General features: G+C 38.9%; 1 protein-coding gene across 36 annotated transcripts in view; it reads left to right on the top strand.

Moving 5' to 3' along the window:
- NRIP1 (nuclear receptor interacting protein 1) overlaps positions 1–14209 on the top strand; it is a 70854-nt gene that overhangs the window by 18943 nt on the left and 37702 nt on the right. For 5 of the 36 annotated variants that reach the window (XM_025144778.3, XM_040704787.2, XM_046900342.1 and 2 more), the window contains exon 3: positions 5501–5600. The exons of the other annotated variants lie outside the window; for them this stretch is intronic. The gene's annotated coding sequence lies outside the window, so the exon portion shown is untranslated. The remainder of the gene's footprint in view (positions 1–5500; positions 5601–14209) is intronic. 36 annotated transcript variants of the gene reach the window in all.

Raw genomic sequence — 14209 nt, 5'->3', positions numbered from 1 at the left:
GTTTAGTGCTTCTCCCGTTTTCCTTTTCCAGTGAAGACAAGTTCATACTGATTTATAGTTGCTAGACTGTGACTTTTCACTTGAGCCATGCAGGAAGACACATGAAGCATATTTCAGAGAAAACCCAGCATCCTTATGTATATTCATAAAAGAGCTTTTTCTGTGAATTTTGTTGGCTGTTTTGTGTGGAAGAAAAAGTTCCTTCCTCACAGAGAGTAGATTAAAAGTCTGGTAACTTAAATTTAGGTACGTGCTGCTTTTTCTTCAGCTTTGTAGAAGATGCTACATTTCATTGCCAGTCACGGACAGCTTCCTTCCTGCTGGGAAAGGAGATTGCTCAAAGCATTAGGACCATCCCCAAATTCTTTAAGCTTAAAGCATCCCCCATTCCCAAGCCTCACTACTGAATGGACAGTAATTGGTCCACCTTGCCCTCTGAGAGGCTGTTTGATGCTTATTAGTAGCTGTGCAATTTTTAAAGCAGTAGGTCAGTGTAGTGAAAAAAAATATTAAGGAACAAGAGTAATTTTGAGAAGGGCTGGGTGCCTTATATGACAACTACCATGCCAAAATAGAGTGAGTTCTTGGATTACAAATGTGTTGGTAACTTCAGTCTGGAAAAATTCTGTTCTCATACAGCTAGAGTGAAACATAGGGCAAACACTCTATAGCAGACCAAGATAACAGTGATTCTAAAGGAATTACAGAGATGTAGAGGAAATAAATTTGACCTTAAAACCTTGAGTTCAAGGAGCTGGAACCGATTTTTAATAGTATAGCTATGCTGTACCTCATACTCAGATGAGAGATTGCGTAGTCTTACAGGCCAATAGAATTGAACTTGAATATCTGCTTCAGACATGATAGAAAAAGTCTGACCAGGTTGTATGTGTTTGGTTTTCTTTTTTGGTTGTTTGTTTGTTTGTTTTCTATCTTTTTTTCCAGTCTGGTTTCTAGAAAGTTTCTGGAACAGTGTTTAGGAGAAAAAAAGGGAGGAATCATAAAGTGGTTTAGGTTGGAAGGGACCTTAAAGATCATCTAGTTCCAGCCTCCCTGCTGTGGGAAGGGTTGCTGCCAACTAGACCATGTTGCCCAGGGCCTCATCCAACCTGTCCTCCCAGAACAGGACATCCCAAACTTCTCTGGGCAGCAGACTTTTCCAGTACCTCACCACTCTGAATAAAGAATTTCTTCCTAACATCTAACCTAAATTTCCTCTATTTTAGTTGAAAGCCATTTTCTCTTGTTCTCTCTATCAAACCGTGTAAAAAGTCAGTCTTCATCCTGTTGGTAAGCTCCCCTCAAGCAGTGGAAGGCTGTAATGAGGTCTCACTAGATCCTTTTCCAATCTAAATGAGCCTATCTCCCTCAACCTTTCTTCATAAAACAGGTGCTCCAGCCCTCTGACCATCCTTGTGGCCCTCCTTGGGACCCACCCCATGTCTTTCTTATGTTGGGCACCCCAGGCCTGAATGCTGTACTACAGGTTGTGCTTCACTAGGGCAGAGTAGAGGAGGATGAGCACATCTCCTTCCTTGCTGGCCACCCCACTTTTGATGCAGCCCAGGATACAATTTCCCTTCCAGGCTACGAGCACGCACTGGTGTCTCATGTTCATCTTTTTGTCTACCAGGACACCTAAGTCCTTCTTGACAGGGCTGCACTCAATAAGTTCTTCCAATCAGTACTCGTATCTGGGTGTGCCTTGACCCAAGTGCAACACCTTGCTCTTGGCCTTGTTGAACCTCCTTAGGTTCCTATGGGACCACTTTTCAAGCTTGTCTGGATCATTCTGGATGGCATTCCTTCATTCTATTGTATCAGCTGTACCACTTAGATTATTGTTATCTGCAGACTTGCTGAGTGTGCACTCAGTCCCACTTTCTGTGTCATTGATAAAGAGTACCAGTCTCAGGACTGAACTGCTTGTGACTGATTTCCACCTGCACACAGAGCCAGTGACCACAGCCCTCTGGCTTCAGTCATCCAATCAATTCTTCATCCACCAAACAGGCTAACCTTCAAATCCATATCTTTCCAATTTAGAAATAAGGATGTGGTGCAGGACCATGTCAAATGCCTTGCTCAAGTCCAAGTAGACAATATCAATTGCCCTTCCTTTGTCCACTCTTGCTGTCTCTGTCATAGAAGGCCACCGTGCTGGTCAGATGCAATATGCCCTTGGTGAAGTTGTGCTGACTGTCTCAGATCACCTCCTCATCTCACATGTGCCTTACTGTATTTTCCAGGAGGATTCACAACATGGAGCAAATAAAAGAAATTAGAAATACAGAAATTATCTGTTTTTTTTTTTTTTTTCCTAGAAAAGATTGGGAAATAGAGAAGTAGAATTAGAGAACTTGAAAATGTTCATGGTTGTAGTTCTCGATGATCCAAATAAACATGAGGGCTGTATAAGAAAAACTAACTGGTAATGCAAATGATCAAATTGTTCAGGTGGCTTGATCCAAAATCTACTGAATATTTGATATTTTCTATAGATTTTAAAATGATTCTTTAAAAAAAATAGTAGAACAAAAGAAAAAAAATGACTGAAGAGAGGACTTAAATGGGAAAACTAAAAGGAAATAGACCAGAAGAAATTATAAATAAACCTACTAACTAATGTCATGAAAGTAAAAGCATTTACAGAGGACTGGTGTTAACCGCTAGAAGGTATTCACTGTATTGAGTGGAGACCTATGAGAACTTACATTAGTTATTTTGTTCCTGATTCTTAGATGGAAATGGAGATGATTATAGAGGAACTGGGATGTACCATGGGATTTATCCATGCAGTCTTAAAGATATCTGTGTTCTGAGAGGAGAGTTGTGGAGAAGACCCTATATGCGTTCAGTGGAAAGGAATGGGAACTGTGTAGAACTTAACAGGCAGCAGGCAGAAGTGAGAACAACTGGGTTGTGATTCATTTGACCTTCTTTAGCTACATCCTGTAGGATGACTTCAGCAGAAGAGTCTGGACCTGTTCAGATACTGACACCTACACTGTAAACATCTTTATTTGGTTGAGTGAATTTTGGCTTGGCATCCACATCTAAGAATGGCAGGGCAAGGGTGCTCTGTTATTACAGCTTGTGGTTAAATGTCAAATGCCCTCCATCCTAGTTGAGTAAAGACTCAACACCTTTTCTGAATGGAAGCTGGTGTTCTGAAGCCTCCAGAGATCTACCTAGGTACATCTGAAATTCATGCTGATACACTTCAAGAGTGCTGTCCTTGAGCTTTTCCTTCAGTTTCCCCAGAGAAGGGTAGTGGGGGCGGTAGAAGCAAGCGTGCTCCTCTTGAGTTGATGTGTATGAATACCAGCAGTGGATTTTGCTACAGGATTGGGTTTTGCAGAATAACTGGCATGAAATGAGCATGTGTGATTTGCACGGCTCTGGGGCAGGAAACAGCTTCCAAGAGCTGGAAGTTGCAACCTGTTGAAGGGTCCTTATCTAGCAGCAACTGATTTATAGGTCCACGTGCATAGGTGTGATGGGTGGTCAGACTGTAAGCTCTACAGGAACATTGTTACTTGAGAGTAGAATGTATGTACTAGTGATGAGTTTAGGATTTACCTGTAAGTTGCCAAGCATGTTTGGTGGGCCATGAAATTAAATGACTTATTTAAGCTGGTTCGTAGCTGAATGTAGTGTTGCACTGTATGTTTAAGTAGGGCTCCATAAAACACGCTAACTCCTGTTTTGCTGTTGATGGAAATGGGTAATTTGACTCAAGTTTTGGACTATAAGCAGTATGCAGATGTTACAGTTCTATCATTTGTTACTATCATGTCTATGCCAATCTGCTTCAGTAACTTCAGGGCTTTTGAGACTCTTATTTGTTGTTGTGCTGCTGAGTTCCTAATCTTTATTTTACTTGCAAACTGTATTTATTTTTTATCTTGAATTTTACCACACTTCATCTGAAATACCAGCATCTTATATGGCTGCTACAGTATTATTTCTCTGGGTACACAATATAATGGGTGCCTCTGGGGCTGTTTTGAAAAAAAAAAAAAAAATCAAAAAGAAAAACAACAAATCTTTAATCCTGTGTTTTTGTGAAATGTATTCAAGTTGAATTTTCAGGCAACTTGTGGCAGGGAAGTAAAATCAAAACAATTGTTTTCATTCAAGTTTTATTAAAATTCAGTGCAGTGGAGTAATCCTTTAAGAAAAAGAGCGTTAATGTTAGCATTAGGACTTCTATGAATGATTTTACTCAAGTGTGTTTTAAAAGGTAACCTTGTTGTTTGCAGTAAAAATGAAGAGACTCAGATCATTCTAATTATTACACCTATTTTCTTGGAGTGCTTATTGTCTTTGTGTATGTTCATTTTATAATGTATGCATCTGGTAATGAAAATAATAATTAAATTCTTTCACAATGAAACTGACTGGGGGGGAAGGGTGGGGATAAGAGAAAGCTTAAGTAATACTAGCAGGCAGATTCATACCCAGTAAAGATAGCCAATTCACTAACAAGGCTGACTCTTCACCTGATCTATTTTTAAGCCTAAAGTTACATCTTCAGTTGGTGGCTCTCATTTTCTAATCGGTGCTCTGTATTTGGGAACACTTTTCTTTTTGTCTGTTTTTTTTGCCCCCCTCCCCGCCATCTCCTTCCCGCCACTTCTCCCCACCCTCATGTCTTCTGCCCCATGTTCATGTTTGCTTTCTGACCTTCAGCTATCAAGGAATCTCTCTTGTATTGGGACTGTTAGCAATCCTGACTTGGAACTGGTTGAGGATGCTTCTGTTGAGGATCTTAGAGAGGGCTGAGGAAGTGGCTCTGTTACCAGGAAAGTGCACAGGGTGGTGAGCTGTGTTGTAGGACAGAAATCTGATCAAGTCTTTCAGTTCTGGGAAAGATGGGGATGTAATCTAGAGCTGAGTAGCGAAATCAGTCTGATGTGGATTGAGATCTTGCTGTTTGGCTGAGGGCACACATGCTGACTGAAATATGGGAAATAATGCAACTGTCATCTTGCAGCATGGTTGATACAAAATATTGTATTATATATAATATATTTGGATTAAACTTGATTTACTTTTTTATTTCTTAATCTACCTGTTCTTCATTTTGCTCCTGCTTATGTTTTCACTTATTTGGAACGATGTCCTTTCTTCATGTTCTTTTGGTATAATTGTTTTCTGAATCTTTGCCTTTTATACGTATTACTTCTTGCCTCTGTACTACTTGACCTAACAGTAATCATAAACGTTATTTTCAAGCCACATTCAGCCAGGTCTTCAGTTTAAATATAAATTTATTGTGGCAGTATCATATGAACAAACTTCTGACACTGCCCAAGCTCAGCGTAGCCCTTGAGGACTGTATTCATGTTGTTTTACAGGCCTAGATTAAATCTGAAATAGTGTCACAGTTTTGAACTGTGTAACAATTCTACTTGTGTAACCGTGGGGAGGAGAAAGGAGGTGGGACAGCTATCTGTCTGTCCGTCACAGACCTGGCTGGGCTTGTGTGTTTCAGCTGCACAGAGCGCTGCAGGACTGGGGAGTGCCCTTTCTGGGAGGCCTTGCCATGGGAGTCGTGTCTGGATCCCTCTGCGGCCTGCGTCCGTGTATAAAAGGTGATGTGGGAGAAGGCTGGTCTGATCCGCCTGTGAGCACTGTACACTTGGTTTCATTCTTGATGTGGTGTTGGATTTTTCTTTTTGAGATTAATCATTGTGTTGCGTTAATAAAATGTACGCACGACCTACTTTATTAAAAAGCAAATGGTGTACAGTATTAAAGACCTCAAAGATGCACTGAGAAGGTGGCATGTCATGTTGGAGTTTCCCTGTTTTTTGAAGCTGCTAGTTACTTTGTTGTTAATTTGGAAACTAATTGTAGTCTTTCCTGAACTCAATTAAAGATTTGCTTCAGTCACCACTTGTAATGGCTTATTCCATTACCTGTAGCATTAAATACTTTGGCAAGACTATTTCTTGTATTTTCAATTACTTGCTTTATATAATTCTGGCAACCTGTAAGTCTTCTCAAAGTGTCCTCTCTTCAGATGAGAAACAAACCCTAAATCTATTGACCTTCTCTTAGGAGTTTCTGAGGTCATGTATCACGGTTTTCATCTTTTGTCGCCTCTTGTATCCTCCGTCAGATCAGAAATGAGAACTTGGTGGTTTTCTCTAGCTTGTACTACAAGAGCTGTATCTTTAAGGTTGCTTTTTTTTTTTTGAACATTAGCATGGATTATTTATCTGGAAGGCAAGGGGAGTGTCTTCCCAGAAACAAACAACAAAAAAAAAAGGCAAAAAACCAACCAAACAAAAAAACCCAAACCCAAAGTATCTGTAATAGTTTGAAAAGCCAAGTTGGGCATGGCAAAATCAGAGGGGTTTCACTTGTGTATGCCGTCCACAAAAATTTTGCTGTGGGAGGCAGCGTATTACTGGACATGAAGCTCGTTGTAAATGCATCAAGCTGTGTTCTGGTAAGAACTTATTTTTACTGAAGTGAGTCATATTTTGAGTGTAAGTAGGAGACTGTCTGTTCAGCGTGAAGACCACATTTAATTAAACTTCTGTGGACGTAAACAAAGTATTAAACGGAATTTGCTGCAAATGCTAAGATATGAGTTACAGCGGAACTTTGCTTAATGCACCGAAACACTTAATGTTAGAGTATGATCCTTCTGAGCCTGCTTGACATACAGCCTTGAACTGGAGATAACCACTATGGGGTGATGCATAAACTTTAAGGATTTACATAACTCCTTTTCCACAGTGGTGTGTTTTTGTTTGTTGTAAATTGCAACAGTAATGCAACTTGTTGATCTCATTTCCCGAGGAGGATAATTTGCTGCAAGTATTCAGGTGTGTTAGAATTATGGTATGTACCATCTGATTAAAGGGGAAAAATATAATTTCTGAGGACACTATCGAGCTCAGCCTTGATAGGTTGTGAGCCTTAGCTGTTAAAACCTTGTTTTACTTTAAGTATGGAAATGTTTGATCCCACATGCTTTCTTTCAGTAAACTGGAGGAAGAGAGCAGAAGCAGAGGACAAGATATGCTTGTGTAGGCTTTGTGCAATTGATAAAGGAGAAAGAGGTCACCCACTTCTACTGTGTATTGCTACTGTATATCAACAGACCCAGCAACTGGATTTCAAATACTTTTAGGTTGGTTGTGCTTTTAGTGAGCCCATACAGACTCTACCACTGAATCTTTTACTGCCTGTCTGATGGGGGACCTTAAGTGCGTAAGGAAAGGTGAAAACTAATCAGAGATTTTGGCTACTTCTTGCAGTGTTTCTTGTGGGAATTGGTAGTGTGGCCTATATAATGTATGCCTGTTAACGTAATCAGTAATTCTGTGCTAGAGAGTGATTTTATGTAATATGTGTGATGCTAGGGGCTGTTAGAAAGTATGACTTTAAAAGCTGCTCACATATGAAGTGAAGCAGGAAATAAATCTTACAGCAAGCAGCAGAGGAAAGTTTTCTTGATGGGTGGATTAAAGGATTTTTGTATACAATCTTAACCATTATGAAAGACTAGTAAATCCTGTTTGCATGTGGCTCTGTAACTTTTTATGAGTAATTAGTCAAGTTTGAGGATACATTTGTTGTGGGTTTTTGTTTGTTCTGTTTGTTTTTGTTTGTTTGTTTTCCCCCGCATCATTGATACTCTGACTTTAAGAGCAGATTATATTCTTGCAGGACTTCTGGTACTGTTCATCCTAAAGGAAGCACTGGGCAAAGGTTTTAAGTCAGTGCTTTGTCCCAAAAGCACCCTTCATTCATCTTGAGATGATCCCTTTTCTCCTTGAGTGCACTGCCTCCTAATGAATGGGAGGATTTTAGTATTTCCTGTGATGGTTGTCTGTAGATGATCTTCCTTCTTGTAGATCTTGGTCACTAATTTCCTCTTGAGTTTATAGACTCAGCTTTGCGAGTTCTGCTTATCCCTTACCTCTGCCTTTGTAACTAATCAATCTACTGGCTTCAGCACTAGTTAAAGTGGATAGATTTCTTCCACTCAGGTTTAGTTGATGCTGTTTATTGTACTTATTGATCCGTATGTTTGTTGTAAGGCTTGGTAGAGAAGAGAATTTCATAGACTAAATCATTTTTTTCTGTATTTTTAATTTTGAAATCTTCTGATTTAAAAAATGGTAAAACCATGACTAGAAGCTTGTATGAATGTTATTAGCAATCCTAGTCCTTATATTTCAGAAAAGGTTGTTAGCTTCTTTTTCAATAGGGCAAAAATAGTGGAGTGCTTTTACTTGTGTTTTTAACAAAGAAAAATCTACTGAAGAGCTTACAGTGACCTGGTTGAAATAGTCAGAACTGTGGTAAAACCAGTTCTACAGCACCAGGTTTTCTTTTTTCATTTTGAAAGAATCAAAGATAAGTGTCTTGCATGTTAAGGAGATGAGTTATAATAAAAACATACATGGATAACATGGCAGCGGTCCAAGAGCATTAGTGTGCACACCCTGATGTGGTGGCAGCTAGCAGTCTTTCAGTGAATGTTACTCAGTCAACGTGGAGAGTGCTCTTCAGGGGACTGTACCTGTTCTAAGAGGAATCCCATCGCCATCCTTGCTCCTGACAGGTGAGACATTTAATGCCAGATTGGCATGAAACTTGTTGATCTGGAGAATGAGTACCCAGTGCTCAAGGGAACAAAACCTATTGTGGGGTGTCTGGACCACAGATAATGATGTTGATAGATAGGTAGGTAACTGCCTAAGGACAGAGAACATGTATGTTGTAACAAACATTGTTAGGAAATAGTCACACTGACATAGGCCTGGCCGTGTTAACAGATACACTTGTTAATGTATGTGAACTTTGCTCCATGTGACAGCTACGTGGGTTATTGCATGGTAACTTAGACACTTTTTTTGGATAGAATTGAGGCTGCAGGGTTTTCATGAAGCACTAGGATGGGAAATATGATGTGAGAGCAATTCTTCTAACCATTGCCTGCTTCCTTATCTCCTCATATGTATGTAGCTGTATGGGAAGGTCTGCAGGCCGGGTCAGTTTTTCCAGTGGATTGGATATGGTCTGCAAACTAAAGTAAACCAAACTGGAAAGCCTGAACAAAATAAGTTGAGGTTTTACGTGAGTTTCTGAGCTTGCTTTGAAGCATACAGTTGCTTATTACACTTAAAGACCAGGTTCCAAAAGGTTTTTAGAAGATCTTGCTTTCTTTTTCCATCATTATCCATTTACTCCTTCTGCCTAGGGCAGGAGTAAGCTTTACTGCTTCCTTGCATTATTACATGCTTCTTGCAAGTGTTCAGGCTTTTACTTTATTATCCTTTGGAGACTCTTTCACAAAGAAATGAACCTTGATGTCAGGTGGCAGTGAGCATGAATATTGCAGAGCCAAATTGCTCCTGCTGTGGAAAGCCTCATAGGAAGAAAATCAAGGGAAGGAAATTTTCCATGAGGTTCTTCACTCAGATGTTTTGTCTGCACTCTTTGTTCCAATGATGAATGTGGCAGATCAGAGGAGAGTGCTGCTTCGTGAGCATAGGAGGTCCTCTGGGAGAATCCAGGGAGAGTAACCACAGTATAGAGCCACCTGTGCAGGTACACACTATGTAAATAATTTTTTTGGTGATGTTAGGCATTTGTGGGCTACTGTTGTGTTCAATTTTGCCCTTTTGAGCTAATAAATTGGCTCTATTTTTTTTTTGTAATTGTTAGTATTTCAGTGCTTTGCTTTATATGCTTGTTACTATTACCCAACGTTGTAAAGAGTAGGGATCTATGATTTTCTGTCAGTTCTCTCATAGTATGGTTTTCAATTAACCATTGAGAGTTGAAACAACCTGTAGGAGGACATTTGATAATTGTAGCACTACTTTATAAAGGATGTAAGTGTAGTAAACAAAATATTCCATCTCCTTTGTCCTTTTAAATATTAGTTTTCAGGTTATGTTTTCCCTATATGGCATCTTCTGCTCATCCATGATTTCTCAATAAATAGTAGTTTTCATCTTTCCGCTGCACAAGTAATGTAACAATGCTTTTCCATTTTTGTGGTCTTCATGTAGACTCGTAGACTTCTAATAGCTCAAACCATTTTTGTGACGTTAATGCAAGATTGAAAAGCCAGAAAGAATACTTCGAGTTATTTGTTTGAGGAAAATCATTCTTTTCACAGCACTTCCATTTAGTAAATAAATCTGTGGTTTTGTGTAGCTTTATGCCTCTTGAAGAATGTGTTTCATGTCTGTTTGGCATGCAGACGTATCGTTAGTCATCCATATCTGAAAATAATTGAAAAGTTACAACGGTCTTGTAAGTGTTTTGAAATCTTTGGTGCATTTAAAAAGGAAAGAAAAAAAAACTTCAGAAAGCGTCATATTTCTCATTCTTTAAATGAAATTACCCCTGGGGGTTGTATCACTCTTAAAATACTAAGAATTGAGGAAACTTGAATAGGCTGTTTCTTGTTTTGGAAAAAAAACTGGAGTTAATTTTGCAGTATGTTGTAAATACTTGACTGTGTCTTCTGAAAAAGCAGGAGACTTCAGTGTGGTTTGTATTTTCCTGAGCTAGTAGTTCTGCAGACCTGCTGTAGTGTAAAATTTTGTAGAGTATGGAGCTGTCATTCATTCTGTTGAGGCAATGTGTTTTGTTTTAGGGATTATGTATGCTGTAACACAAGCACCTTGTTTATAAAGAGATTGGTCTAGGGGGAGGGTGGGAAGTCTAATAGGTATGCAGTGAAGTGAGAGTTCCTAACTGAGTGTAAGGCAAAGCAGCTAAAACCTAATTTAAGAATTTCGTAAAGTTAAAAAACAGTAAGTGCATGAGTCTGTTAGATGGATTTTTCTACACTTTTGCTATCTGGAGACCAGAAGCTTGAGTCCCTGTATAACTTAGACATTTGCATCATTGAAGATGAAAGTGAAACATATTGGGAGAAGGAAATGCAATTGGCAACTGAATACTCCAATGAACTTGATAACCAGGAACCACTGCTGACTCACGTTGGCTTCAGCTGTTTTGTTGGACACCTGGCAACAGTACTGCAGTGAGTGCGATCATTGCTGGGATATGCAAGTACGATTCATTCTTTTGTTGGGTTTATCTGGTTGTCAGCTTCTTACTCTTTTCTTAAAATGATGTGTAGTACCAGTAGAAGTATACATGTCCAACTCAGATGGACACATGTGGCAATAAAGTATATCGTATACAAAAGAACAGTGCCAGATGCATCTTTTTTTTTTTTTGCTTTTCATAACTGGATGTATTTTATGTAATTTTAACTTTTTAATATTTGAGATGTGAGATTGAGAGGAGTATTTAAACAAGACTGAAGGCGAGTATTTAATGCAGTGTGTCAGTGACGACAGAAACCAATATCTGAAAAACAGAATATGACATTTCTTACCCTATGCGTGTGATATTTCTGTAGCAATAAAGTGCTGACAAAAAACAAAACCCTTAAAATTAAAAATAAATACAAAATAAGTGTCAATTCTGCTCCTTCTCCCACCTCCTCTATCCTATACTCTGAAGCATAAGAAAGAAAAAATGACAGAGAAGACTTGTGGAAGTTAGCTGGGGTGGTGAAAGAGAAGGTCTGGGGACCGGGGTATTGGTCTTAACTGTTAAGAAATGCAACATAGGCAAACAGTTATCATGAGTGAAAGCTTCTTTCCACCTTACTTCCCTTGCTTTTGATTAGAAATTTAAAAAAGATTGTGTCTGTCAGAGCAGGGAAAGGAACTTGAGGACCTGGTTATCTACTGGTTGCCTTCAAAGACTGAGTGAGAAGTGCGGCCCCGACTTTGAGGTTGTAGGAGTTGAACCTAATTTTATATTAGACCTTTCAGATATGGGTGGTGGCTGCAGAGACTGAAGGTTAAATTGGAACCTATGTTTAATAGGGTAGCCAAGTAAAATTATTCACAAACAACTGATAAAGGCAACTTAAAAAAAAAAAATTTTTTTTTTTACTATTTAAAGATGTTTCCAGATATCCCTTTGCTCTTGAATGCACTTTAAAAAAAAAGAAAGAAAGAAAGAAAAAAAAACTTTTTCTCTGCAGACAACCAAAAAGCTGTGCATGTGAATGCTAAAAATGACCTTGAGCTGGAGAACTCAAAGGTTGTTGGTGGCTTTGTACTGAATAAAATGAACTGGCACAGCAATGTGAAAAACCTGCATTGAAGTCCAGCTCCCTGATTTAGCAAAACATATATACTGTACCTATTGTTCTGTGAATACCCATGCAATTCTTGATCAGCATAGAAGTTAAGTTCTAGAATAAACAGAACTCATGAATGTATGTAATATGCAGTGTTGGTAATATTCTTTGATGGGTATCTGAGATGTCTGTAGTAGGAGATGGAGTCCCTGAAGTGAACAGTGCTATCTGTGTGAGTTGTCAGCCTTCTTGTGCTGAGGTGCACCTTGTGGAAGGGAGTCCTCAGGTCCAGATTTGGAAGGTAGTGCTTCTGGCAAAAGAAAATTTGAAGAAAACTTGAAGAAATTTCTTGCTGTGAATGTTGGAAATTGTTGGGAGAACTAAATTAAAGCTCTGGTTTTACTAGCAGGGGAGAGAGCAGAGATAGAGCTTAATGTAGGGGGTTGACTAGATGCTAAATGAGATCTTGGTAGGACCAGGTAATTTCCTTTCTGCTGGTATAAACATTGATAATCTGTTAAGACCTTTTCTTTTCCCCTGTGGATTTGGAAAGAATTGAAACACTTGATTCCTTTAATATTCAACACTTCTTGTCCTCAACTGCTGCTTTTAAGCAGTACTCATATTATTCTGCAGTAGGAAGCTAAGAATATAACTAGTATATGTACTAGGATAAGAAAGTTATATTAAGTATACCTGAGACTAATACACTGATTATAGAGTTTCTCTGCCTTCACTTCTTTATATGTTTTCCATTATTTCAATTACAATGAGTAGAACTTAATTAGATGTAACTGATGCTTCATAGTAGTGCTTGTGTGCGTTTTCAGGCACATTTTAAAATCCAGTTCTAAGATCTGGCCATATTCATGCTTTATCTGCTATTTCGGTACTTAGTTTGTATCTGTTAACACTTCCATTTTAATGATGGCACGCTGCTTTTTTTCTATATTAGTTCTACTTAATAGTGCTAGCACTATAAAAACCAATTTATCCAATTTTCTGTTTACTCAGGTTACTTTAGGTAAGTTGGGCTACTTATATTTATTTACACTTAGCAACAGCAGGAGAAATGTCACTTTTCTTCACCACGGTGTATCAAAGTATGATAATGAGAATCATAGCTTACAGCTTCTGTCTCTAGTAGACCCTCATGTGCAGTACCAGACCTTGGGCTGCTTCTGATACTACAAGGAACACAGGTCAACAACATTGTGTGGCATAGTCTTGGGGCAGTTGTACAACTGTTCCTTATTAATACTGGTACTGATGGGGGGGGTATCAGTATTTGCTCCCATGTCATCTTTGCATTAGCAGGTATGGTTTTATTTAATAATAGGAGCTTGGTGATAAAAGATATGTTTGTGTAACACCCTGCCATCTTTCTTTTCTTCTTTATTTATTTCGGTGCTTGGAGCTACAGTGTATACAGAATAACTGCCTTATGCTTAAGGAATGTTAATGTACAGTCAGAATCAGCAGTTAGAAGATGGTAAGATTAAGGCTACATGTACAACCTGTACTTGGATTGGTTTTAAAATGCTGACCTAGTCTGTTACTGAGTTTGCGTGGCTTCATCTGTGTAAGCAGGCTAGCGGATAGCATTACTTAAGAGAACAGTATGCCTCTGTGAAGTTACTGACCATGAGAAATTGTAGCCACAAAGACCATTTTTATCAGTAGGTTAGAAATGTATGACTGTCCACCTTTGTAGCTGTTACGGGGTCATGAGTGCTATTTTCTCCGCGTGTGGGTGTACGCATTGCTGCTCTAACTCCTGAGTTGTGGTTGGATGCTGAGTAACCACACTTGCTAACTTTCGTGTGAAGTTCTTAAGACAGTCTGATTTATAAAGTTTTTGCTGGACTGTTGTGGCCGTGGAAGAAATATGCTAATTTGTATTTTGGGGTTTTGGTTTTTGCTTTTGGCAGAGCCACGCAGTCTGTCCAATACTTGGCAGCAACTGTGACCTGGCTTGGAAGCTTTCATTCCATCTTTCAGTCACCCTGTTCAGCTAGAACATTGCAACATTGCAAACTTTGTTTTTGTTTTGGG

The sequence above is a fragment of the Gallus gallus genome, chromosome 1 (genome assembly GCF_016699485.2).
Source record: "Gallus gallus isolate bGalGal1 chromosome 1, bGalGal1.mat.broiler.GRCg7b, whole genome shotgun sequence".
Classification (NCBI taxonomy): Eukaryota; Metazoa; Chordata; class Aves; order Galliformes; family Phasianidae; genus Gallus; species Gallus gallus.
This window is presented reverse-complemented; position numbering and strand designations above follow the sequence as displayed.